Raw genomic sequence first — 13,188 nt, forward strand, 5'->3', positions numbered from 1 at the left:
CCGGGTCCCTTTAGTTATTTAAACTGCAGTGCGCCATGTTTTCATCTAGATCACACTGGGTCCCTTTATTTATTTACTCTGCACTGTGCCATGTTTTCATCTAGATCGCACTGGGCGACTTTAGTTATTTACACTACACTGCATCATGTTTTCATAAATATCACACGGGGCAACTTTAGTTATTTACACTGCACTGCGTCATGTTTTCATCTAAATCGCACTGGGTCCCTTTAGTTATTTACACTGCAGTACGTCATGTTTTCATCTAGATCGCACTGAGTCCCTTTAGTTTTTACACTGTACTGCACCACATTTTCATCTAGATCGCACTGGGCCACTTCAGTTATTTACACTGCACTACACCATGTTTTCATCTAAATGGCATTGTGCCACTTTAGTTATTTACACTGCACTGCACCATGTTTTCACCTAGATCACACTGGGCCACTTTAGTTATTTACACTGCACTGCACCATGTTTTCATCTAGATCGCACTGGGCCACTTTATTTATTTACACTGCACTGCGCGATGTTTTCATCAAAATCACACTGGGTCCCTTTAGTTATTTACACTGCAGTGCGCCATGTTTTCATCTAGATCGCACTGGGCCACTTTAGTTATTTACACTGCACTGCACCATGTTTTCATCTAGATCACACTGGGCCACTTTAGTTATTTACACTGCAGTGTGCCATGTTTTCATCTATATTGCACTGGGCCACTTTAGTTATTTACACTGCACTGCGCCCTGTTTTCATCTATATTGCACTGGGTCCCTTTAGTTATTTACACTGCAGTGCGCCATGTTTTCATCTAAATCGCACTGTGCCACTTTAGTTATTTACACTGAACTGCACCATGTTTTCATCTAGATCGCACTGGGCCACTTTAGTTATTTACACTGCACTGCGCCACAATTTCATCTATATTGCACTGGGCCACTTAAGTTATTTACACTGCACTGCGCCATGTTTTCATCTAGATCGCACTGGGCCACCTTAGTTATTTACACTGAACTGCGTCATGTTTTCATCAATATCACACTGGGCCACTTTAGTTATTTTCACTGCACTGCGTCATGTTTTCATCTAAATCGCACTGGGTCCCTTTAGTTATTTACACTGCAGTACGTCATGTTTTCATCTAGATCACACTCGGTCCCTTTAGTTTTTACACTGTACTGCGCCAAATTTTCATCTAGATCACACTGGGCCACTTCAGTTATTTACACTACACTGCGTGATGTTTTCATCAAAATCACACTGGGTCCCTTTAGTTATTTACACTGCAGTGCGCCATGTTTTCATCTAGATCGCACTGGGCCACTTTAGTTATTTACACTGCACCATGTTTTCATCTAGATCACACTGGGCCACTTTAGTTATTTACACTGCACTGTGACATGTTTTCATCTAGATCGCACTGGGCCACTTTAGTTATTTACACTGCAGTGTGCCATGTTTTTATCTAGATCACACCGGGTCCCTTTAGTTATTTAAACTGCAGTGCGCCATGTTTTCATCTAGATCACACTGGGTCCCTTTAGTTATTTACACTGCACCACGTCATGTTTTCATCTATATTGCACTGGGTCCCTTTAGTTATTTACACTGCACTGCGCCATGTTTTCATCTAAATTGCACTGTGCCACTTTAGTTATTTACACTGCACTGCGCCATGTTTTCATCTAGATCACACTGGGTCCCTTTATTTATTTACTGTGCACTGCGCCATGTTTTCATCTAGATCGCACTGGGCGACTTTAGTTATTTACACTACACTGCATCATGTTTTCATCAATATCACACTGGGCCACTTTAGTTATTTACACTGCACTGCGTCATGTTTTCATCTAAATCGCACTGGGTCCCTTTAGTTATTTACACTGCAGTACGTCATGTTTTCATCTAGATCGCACTGGGTCCCTTTAGTTTTTACACTGTACTGCGCCACATTTTCATCTAGATCGCACTGGGCCACTTCAGTTATTTACACTGCACTGCACCATGTTTTCATCTAGATCACACTGGGCCACTTTAGTTATTTCCACTGCACTGCACCATGTTTTCATCTAGATCGCACTGGGCCACTTTATTTATTTACACTGCACTGCGCGATGTTTTCATCAAAATCACACTGGGTCCCTTTAGTTATTTACACTGCAGTGCGCCATGTTTTCATCTAGATTGCACTGGGCCACTTTAGTTATTTACACTGCACTGCACCATGTTTTCATCTAGATCACACTGGGCCACTTTAGTTATTTACACTGCACTGTGACATGTTTTCATCTAGATCGCACTGGGCCACTTTAGTTATTTACACTGCAGTGTGCCATGTTTTTATATAGATCACACCGGGTCCCTTTAGTTATTTAAACTGCAGTGCGCCATGTTTTCATTTAGATCGCACTGGGTCCCTTTAGTTATTTACACTGCACTGCGTCATGTTTTAATCTAGATCACACTGGGTTCCTTTAGTTATTTACACTGCACCACGTCATGTTTTCATCTATATTGCACTGGGTCCCTTTAGTTATTTACACTGCACTGCGCCATGTTTTCATCTAAATTGCACTGTGCCACTTTAGTTATTTACACTGCACTGCGCCATGTTTTCATCTAGATCACACTGGGTCCCTTTATTTATTTACTCTGCACTGCGCCATGTTTTCATCTAGATCGCACTGGGCGACTTTAGTTATTTACACTACACTGCATCATGTTTTCATCAATATCACACTGGGCCACTTTAGATATTTACACTGCACTGCGTCATGTTTTCATCTAAATCGCACTGAGTCCCTTAAGTTATTTACACTGCAGTACGTCATGTTTTCATTTAGATCGCACTGGGTCCCTTTAGTTTTTACACTGTACTGCGCCACATTTTCATCTAGATCGCACTGGGCCACTTCAGTTATTTACACTGCACTGCACCATGTTTTCATCTAAATGGCACTGTGCCACTTTAGTTATTTACACTGCACTGCACCATGTTTTCATCTAGATCACACTGGGCCACTTTAGTTATTTACACTGCACTGCACCATGTTTTCATCTAGATCACACTGGGCCACTTTATTTATTTACACTGCACTGCGTCATGTTTTCATCTATATTTCACTGGGTCCCTTTAGTTATTTACACTGCAGTACGTCATGTTTTCATCTATATCGCACTGGGTGCCTTTAGTTATTTACACTGCACGGTGCCATGTTTTCATCTAGATCGCACTGAGCCACTTTAGTTATTTACACTGCAGTGTGCCATGTTTTCATCTAGATCACACCGGGTCCCTTTAGTTATTTACACTGCAGTGCGCCATGTTTTCATCTAGATCACACTGGGTCCCTTTAGTTATTTACACTGCACTGCGTCATGTTTTCATCTAGATCACACTGGGTTACTTTAGTTATTTACACTGCACCGCGTCATGTTGTTATCTATATTGCACTGGGTCCCTTTAGTTATTTACACTGCACTGCGCCATGTTTTCATCTAAATTGCACTGGGCCACTTTAGTTATTTATACTGCACTGCGCCATGTTTTCATCTAGATCACACTGGGTCCCTTTAGTTATTTACACTGCACCACGTTTTCATCTATATTGCACTGGGCCACTTTAGTTATTTACACTGCACCGCACCCTGTTTTCATCTATACTGCACTGGGCCACTTTAGTTAATTTACACTGCACTGCACCATGTTTTCATCTATATTGCACTGGGTCCCTTTACTTATTTACACTACACTGCACCATGTTTTCATCTATATTGCACTGGGTCCCTTTAGTTATTTACACTGCACTGCACCATGTTTTCATCTAGATCGCACTGGGCCACTTTAGTTATTTACACTGCACTGCACCATGTTTTCATCTAGATCACACTGGGTCCCTTTATTTATTTACTCTGCACTGCGCCATGTTTTCATCTAGATTGCACTGGGCCACCTTAGTTTTTTACACTGCACTGCTCCATGTTTTTATCTAGATCGCACTGGGCGACTTTAGTTATTTACACTGCACTGCATCATGTTTTCATCAATATCACACTGGGACACTTTAGTTATTTACACTGCACTGCATCATGTTTTCATCTATATTGCACTGGGTCCCTTTAGTTAATTACACTGCAGTACGTCATGTTTTCATCTAGATTGCACTGGGTCCCTTTAGTTATTTACACTGCAGTACGTCATGTTTTCATCTAAATCGCACTGGGTGCCTTTAGTTATTTACATTGCCCTGTGTCATGTTTTCATCTAGATCACACTGGGTCCCTTGAGTTATTTACACTGCTGTGCGCCACGTTTTCATCTATATTGCACTGGGCCACTTTAGTTATTTACACTGCACTGCGCCATGTTTTCATCTAGATCGCACCGGGCCATTTTAGTTATTTACACTGCAGTGTGCCATGTTTTCACCTAGATCACACTGTGCCACTTTAGTTATTTACACTGCAGTGCGCCATGTTTTCATCTAAATCGCACTGTGCCACTTTAGTTATTTACACTGAACTGCACCATGTTTTCATCTAGATCGCACTGGGCCACTTTAGTTATTTACACTGCAGTGTGCCATGTTTTCATCTATATTGCACTGGGCCACTTTAGTTATTTACACTGCATTGCGCCCTGTTTTCATCTATATTGCACTGGGCCACTTTAGTTATTTAAACTTCACTGCGTTATGTTTTCATCAAAATCACACTGGGACACTTTAGTTAATTTACACTGCACCATGTTTTCATCTATATTGCACTGGGTCCCTTTAGTTATTTACACTGCACTGCGCCACAATTTCATCTATATTGCACTGGGCCACTTTAGTTATTTACACTGCACTGCGCCATGTTTTCATCTAGATCGCACTGGGCCACCTTAGTTATTTACACTGCACTGCTCCATGTTTTCATCTAGATCACACTGGGCGACTTTAGTTATTTACACTGAACTGCATCATGTTTTCATCAATATCACACTGGGCCACTTTAGTTATTTTCACTGCACTGCGTCATGTTTTCATCTAAATCGCACTGGGTCCCTTTAGTTATTTACACTGCAGTACGTCATGTTTTCATCTAGATTGCACTCGGTCCCTTTAGTTTTTACACTGTACTGCGCCAAATTTTCATCTAGATCGCACTGGGCCACTTCAGTTATTTACACTACACTGCGCGATGTTTTCATCAAAATCACACTGGGTCCCTTTAGTTATTTACACTGCAGTGCGCCATGTTTTCATCTAGATCGCACTGGGCCACTTTAGTTATTTACACTGCACTGCACCATGTTTTCATCTAGATCACACTGGGCCACTTTAGTTATTTACACTGCACTGTGACATGTTTTCATCTAGATCGCACTGGGCCACTTTAGTTATTTACACTGCAGTGTGCCATGTTTTTATCTAGATCACACCGGGTCCCTTTAGTTATTTAAACTGCAGTGCGCCATGTTTTCATCTAGATCACACTGGGTCCCTTTAGTTATTTACACTGCACTGCGTCATGTTTTAATCTAGATCACACTGGGTTCCTTTAGTTATTTACACTGCACCACGTCATGTTTTCATCTATATTGCACTGGGTCCCTTTAGTTATTTACACTGCACTGCGCCATGTTTTCATCTAGATCACACTGGGTCCCTTTATTTATTTACTCTTCACTGCGCCATGTTTTCATCTAGATCACACTGGGCGACTTTAGTTTTTTACACTACACTGCATCATGTTTTCATCTATATTGCACTGGACCACTTTAGTTATTTACACTGCACTGCGTCATGTTTTCATCTAAATCGCACTGGGTCCCTTTAGTTATTTACACTGCAGTACGTCATGTTTTCATCTAGATTGCACTGGGTCCCTTTAGTTTTTACACTGTACTGCGCCACATTTTCATCTAGATCGCACTGGGCCACTTCAGTTATTTACACTGCACTGCACCATGTTTTCATCTAAATGGCACTGTGCCACTTTAGTTATTTACACTGCACTGCGCCATGTTTTAATCTAGATCGCACTGGGCCACTTTATTTATTTACACTGCACTGCGTCATGTTTTCATCTATATTTCACTGGGTCCCTTTAGTTATTTACACTGCAGTATGTCATGTTTTCATCTAGATCGCACTGGGTGCCTTTAGTTATTTACACTGCACTGCGTCATGTTTTCGTCTAGATCACACTGGGCCACTTTAGTTATTTACACTGCACGGTGCCATGTTTTCATCTAGATCGCACTGAGCCACTTTAGTTATTTACACTGCAGTGTGCCATGTTTTCATCTAGATCACACCGGGTCCCTTTAGTTATTTACACTGCAGTGCGCCATGTTTTCATCTACATCACACTGGGTCCCTTTAGTTATTTACACTGCACTGCATCATGTTTTCATCTAGATCACACTGGGTTCCTTTAGTTATTTACACTGCACTGCGTCATGTTTTCATTTATATTGCACTGGGTCCCTTTAGTTATTTACACTGCACTGCGCCATGTTTTCATCTAAATTGCACTGGGCCACTTTAGTTATTTATACTGCACTGCGCCATGTTTTCATCTAGATCACACTGGGTCCTTTTAGTTATTTACACTGCACCACGTTTTCATCTATATTGCACTGGGCCACTTTAGTAATTTACACTGCACTGCACCCTGTTTTCATCTATATTGCACTGGGCCACTTTAGTTAATTTACACTGCACTGCACCATGTTTTCATCTAGACCACACTGGGCCACTTTAGTTATTTACACTGCACTGCACCATGTTTTCATCTATATTGCACAGGGTCCCTTTAGTTATTTACACTGCACTGCACCATGTTTTCATCTATATTGCACTGGGTCCCTTTAGTTATTTACACTGCACTGCACCATGTTTTCATCTAGATCGCACTGGGCCACTTTAGTTATTTACACTGCACTGCACCATGTTTTCATCTAGATCACACTGGGTCCCTTTATTTATTTACTCTGCACTGCGCCGTTTTCATCTAGATTGCACTGGGCCACCTTAGTTTTTTACACTGCACTGCTCCATGTTTTTATCTAGATCGCACTGGGCGACTTTAGTTATTTACACTGCACTGCATCATGTTTTCATCAATATCACACTGGGACACTTTAGTTATTTACACTGCACTGCATCATGTTTTCATCTATATTGCACTGGGTCCCTTTAGTTAATTACACTGCAGTACGTCATGTTTTCATCTAGATTGCAATGGGTCCCTTTAGTTATTTACACTGCAGTACGTCATGTTTTCATCTAAATCGCACTGGGTGCCTTTAGTTATTTACATTGCCCTGTGTCATGTTTTCATCTAGATCACACTGGGTCCCTTGAGTTATTTACACTGCTGTGCGCCACGTTTTCATCTATATTGCACTGGGCCACTTTAGTTATTTACACTGCACTGCGCCATGTTTTCATCTAGATCGCACCGGGCCATTTTAGTTATTTACACTGCAGTGTGCCATGTTTTCACCTAGATCACACTGTGCCACTTTAGTTATTTACACTGCAGTGCGCCATGTTTTCATCTAAATCGCACTGTGCCACTTTAGTTATTTACACTGAACTGCACCATGTTTTCATCTAGATCGCACTGGGCCACTTTAGTTATTTACACTGCAGTGTGCCATGTTTTCATCTATATTGCACTGGGCCACTTTAGTTATTTACACTGCATTGCGCCCTGTTTTCATCTATATTGCACTGGGCCACTTTAGTTATTTAAACTTCACTGCGTTATGTTTTCATCAAAATCACACTGGGACACTTTAGTTAATTTACACTGCACCATGTTTTCATCTATATTGCACTGGGTCCCTTTAGTTATTTACACTGCACTGCGCCACAATTTCATCTATATTGCACTGGGCCACTTTAGTTATTTACACTGCACTGCGCCATGTTTTCATCTAGATCGCACTGGGCCACCTTAGTTATTTACACTGCACTGCTCCATGTTTTCATCTAGATCACACTGGGCGACTTTAGTTATTTACACTGAACTGCGTCATGTTTTCATCAATATCACACTGGGCCACTTTAGTTATTTTCACTGCACTGCGTCATGTTTTCATCTAAATCGCACTGGGTCCCTTTAGTTATTTACACTGCAGTACGTCATGTTTTCATCTAGATTGCACTCGGTCCCTTTAGTTTTTACACTGTACTGCGCCAAATTTTCATCTAGATCGCACTGGGCCACTTCAGTTATTTACACTACACTGCGCGATGTTTTCATCAAAATCACACTGGGTCCCTTTAGTTATTTACACTGCAGTGCGCCATGTTTTCATCTAGATCGCACTGGGCCACTTTAGTTATTTACACTGCACTGCACCATGTTTTCATCTAGATCACACTGGGCCACTTTAGTTATTTACACTGCACTGTGACATGTTTTCATCTAGATCGCACTGGGCCACTTTAGTTATTTACACTGCAGTGTGCCATGTTTTTATCTAGATCACACCGGGTCCCTTTAGTTATTTAAACTGCAGTGCGCCATGTTTTCATCTAGATCACACTGGGTCCCTTTAGTTATTTACACTGCACTGCGTCATGTTTTAATCTAGATCACACTGGTTTCCTTTAGTTATTTACACTGCACCACGTCATGTTTTCATCTATATTGCACTGGGTCCCTTTAGTTATTTACACTGCACTGCGCCATGTTTTCATCTAGATCACACTGGGTCCCTTTATTTATTTACTCTGCACTGCGCCATGTTTTCATCTAGATCACACTGGGCGACTTTAGTTTTTTACACTACACTGCATCATGTTTTCATCTATATTGCACTGGACCACTTTAGTTATTTACACTGCACTGCGTCATGTTTTCATCTAAATCGCACTGGGTCCCTTTAGTTATTTACACTGCAGTACGTCATGTTTTCATCTAGATTGCACTGGGTCCCTTTAGTTTTTACACTGTACTGCGCCACATTTTCATCTAGATCGCACTGGGCCACTTCAGTTATTTACACTGCACTGCACCATGTTTTCATCTAAATGGCACTGTGCCACTTTAGTTATTTACACTGCACTGCGCCATGTTTTAATCTAGATCGCACTGGGCCACTTTGTTTATTTACACTGCACTGCGTCATGTTTTCATCTATATTTCACTGGGTCCCTTTAGTTATTTACACTGCAGTATGTCATGTTTTCATCTAGATCGCACTGGGTGCCTTTAGTTATTTACACTGCACTGCGTCATGTTTTCGTCTAGATCACACTGGGCCACTTTAGTTATTTACACTGCACGGTGCCATGTTTTCATCTAGATCGCACTGAGCCACTTTAGTTATTTACACTGCAGTGTGCCATGTTTTCATCTAGATCACACCGGGTCCCTTTAGTTATTTACACTGCAGTGCGCCATGTTTTCATCTACATCACACTGGGTCCCTTTAGTTATTTACACTGCACTGCATCATGTTTTCATCTAGATCACACTGGGTTCCTTTAGTTATTTACACTGCACTGCGTCATGTTTTCATCTATATTGCACTGGGTCCCTTTAGTTATTTACACTGCACTGCGCCATGTTTTCATCTAAATTGCACTGGGCCACTTTAGTTATTTATACTGCACTGCGCCATGTTTTCATCTAGATCACACTGGGTCCTTTTAGTTATTTACACTGCACCACGTTTTCATCTATATTGCACTGGGCCACTTTAGTAATTTACACTGCACTGCGCCCTGTTTTCATCTATATTGCACTGGGCCACTTTAGTTAATTTACACTGCACTGCACCATGTTTTCATCTAGACCACACTGGGCCACTTTAGTTATTTACACTGCACTGCACCATGTTTTCATCTATATTGCACAGGGTCCCTTTAGTTATTTACACTGCACTGCACCATGTTTTCATCTATATTGCACTGGGTCCCTTTAGTTATTTACACTGCACTGCACCATGTTTTCATCTAGATCGCACTGGGCCACTTTAGTTATTTACACTGCACTGCACCATGTTTTCATCTAGATCACACTGGGTCCCTTTATTTATTTACTCTGCACTGCGCTATGTTTTCATCTAGATCGCACTGGGCCACCTTAGTTTTTTACACTGCACTGCTCCATGTTTTCATCTAGATCGCACTGGGCGACTTTAGTTATTTACACTGCACTGCATCATGTTTTCATCAATATCACACTGGGCCACTTTAGTTATTTACACTGCACTGCGTCATGTTTTCATCTATATTGCACTGGGTCCCTTTAGTTAATTACACTGCAGTACGTCATGTTTTCATCTAGATTGCACTGGGTCCCTTTAGTTATTTACACTGTACTGCGCCACATTTTCATCTAGATCGCACTGGGCCACTTCAGTTATTTACACTGCACTGCACCATGTTTTCATCTAAATGGCACTGTGTCACTTTAGTTATTTACACTGCACTGCGCCATGTTTTCATTCAGATCACACTGGGCCACTTTAGTTATTTACACTGCAGTGTGCCATGTTTTCATCTAGATCACACTGGGCCACTTTGGTTATTTACACTGCACTGTGACATGTTTTCATCTAGATCGCACTGAGCCACTTTAGTTATTTACACTGCAGTGTGCCATGTTTTCATCTAGATCACACCGGGTCCCTTTAGTTATTTACACTGCAGTGCGCCATGTTTTCATCTACATCAGACTGGGTCCCTTTAGTTATTTACACTGCACTGCATCATGTTTTCATCTAGATCACACTGGGTTCCTTTAGTTATTTACACTGCACTGCGTCATGTTTTCATATATATTGCACTGGGTCCCTTTAGTTATTTACACTGCACTGCGCCATGTTTTCATCTAAATTGCACTGGGCCACTTTAGTTATTTATACTGCACTGCGCCATGTTTTCATCTATATTGCACTGGGCCACTTTAGTTAATTTACACTGCACTGCACCATGTTTTCATCTAGACCACACTGGGCCACTTTAGTTATTTACACTGCACTGCACCATGTTTTCATCTATATTGCACAGGGTCCCTTTAGTTATTTACACTGCACTGCACCATGTTTTCATCTAGATCGCACTGGGCCACTTTAGTTATTTACACTGCACTGCACCATGTTTTCATCTAGATCACACTGGGTCCCTTTATTTATTTACTCTGCACTGCGCCATGTTTTCATCTAGATCGCACTGGGCCACCTTAGTTTTTTACACTGCACTGCTCCATGTTTTCATCTAGATCGCACTGGGCGACTTTAGTTATTTACACTGCACTGCATCATGTTTTCATCAATATCACACTGGGCCACTTTAGTTATTTACACTGCACTGCGTCATGTTTTCATCTATATTGCACTGGGTCCCTTTAGTTAATTACACTGCAGTACGTCATGTTTTCATCTAGATTGCACTGGGTCCCTTTAGTTATTTACACTGTACTGCGCCACATTTTCATCTAGATCGCACTGGGCCACTTCAGTTATTTACACTGCACTGCACCATGTTTTCATCTAAATGGCACTGTGTCACTTTAGTTATTTACACTGCACTGCGCCATGTTTTCATTCAGATCACACTGGGCCACTTTAGTTATTTACACTGCAGTGTGCCATGTTTTCATCTAGATCACACTGGGCCACTTTGGTTATTTACACTGCACTGTGACATGTTTTCATCTAGATCGCACTGGGCCACTTTAGTTATTTATACTGCAGTGTGCCATGTTTTTATCTAGATCACACCGGGTCCCTTTAGTTATTTAAACTGCAGTGTGCCATGTTTTCATCTAGATCACACTGGGCCACTTTAGTTATTTACACTGCAGTGTGCCATGTTTTTATCTAGATCGCACCGGTTCCCTTTAGTTATTTACACTGCAGTGCGCCATGTTTTCATCTAGATCACACTGGGTTCCTTTAGTTATTTACACTGCACCACGTTTTCATCTATATTGCACTGGGCCACTTTAGTTATTTACACTGCACTGCACCCTGTTTTCATCTATACTGCACTGGGCCACTTTAGTTAATTTACACTGCACTGCACCATGTTTTCATCTATATTGCACTGGGTCCCTTTACTTATTTACACTACACTGCACCATGTTTTCATCTATATTGCACTGGGTCCCTTTAGTTATTTACACTGCACTGCGCCATGTTTTCATCTAGATCGCACTGGGCCACTTTAGTTATTTACACTGCACTGCACCATGTTTTCATCTAGATCACACTGGGTCCCTTTATTTATTTACTCTGCACTGCGCCATGTTTTCATCTAGATTGCACTGGGCCACCTTAGTTTTTTACACTGCACTGCTCCATGTTTTTATCTAGATCGCACTGGGCGACTTTAGTTATTTACACTGCACTGCATCATGTTTTCATCAATATCACACTGGGCCACTTTAGTTATTTATACTGCACTGCATCATGTTTTCATCTATATTGCACTGGGTCCCTTTAGTTAATTACACTGCAGTACGTCATGTTTTCATCTAGATCGCACTGGGTCCCTTTAGTTATTTACACTGCAGTACGTCATGTTTTCATCTAAATCGCACTGGGTGCCTTTAGTTATTTACATTGCCCTGTGTCATGTTTTCATCTAGATCACACTGGGTCCCTTGAGTTATTTACACTGCTGTGCGCCACGTTTTCATCTATATTGCACTGGGCCACTTTAGTTATTTACACTGCACTGCGCCATGTTTTCATCTAGATCGCACCGGGCCATTTTAGTTATTTACACTGCAGTGTGCCATGTTTTCATCTAGATCACACTGTGCCACTTTAGTTATTTACACTGCAGTGCGCCATGTTTTCATCTAAATCGCACTGTGCCACTTTAGTTATTTACACTGAACTGCACCATGTTTTCATCTAGATCGCACTGGGCTACTTTAGTTATTTACACCACAGTGTGCCATGTTTTCATCTATATTGCACTGGGCCACTTTAGTTATTTACACTGCATTGCGCCCTGTTTTCATCTATATTGCACTGGGCCACTTTAGTTATTTAAACTTCACTGCGTTATGTTTTCATCAAAATCACACTGGGACACTTTAGTTAATTTACACTGCACCATGTTTTCATCTATATTGCACTGGGTCCCTTTAGTTATTTACACTGCACTGCGCCACAATTTCATCTATATTGCACTGGGCCACTTTAGTTATTTACACTGCACT

The sequence above is a fragment of the Anomaloglossus baeobatrachus genome, chromosome 9, assembly GCF_048569485.1.
Source record: "Anomaloglossus baeobatrachus isolate aAnoBae1 chromosome 9, aAnoBae1.hap1, whole genome shotgun sequence".
NCBI lineage: Eukaryota > Metazoa > Chordata > Amphibia > Anura > Aromobatidae > Anomaloglossus > Anomaloglossus baeobatrachus.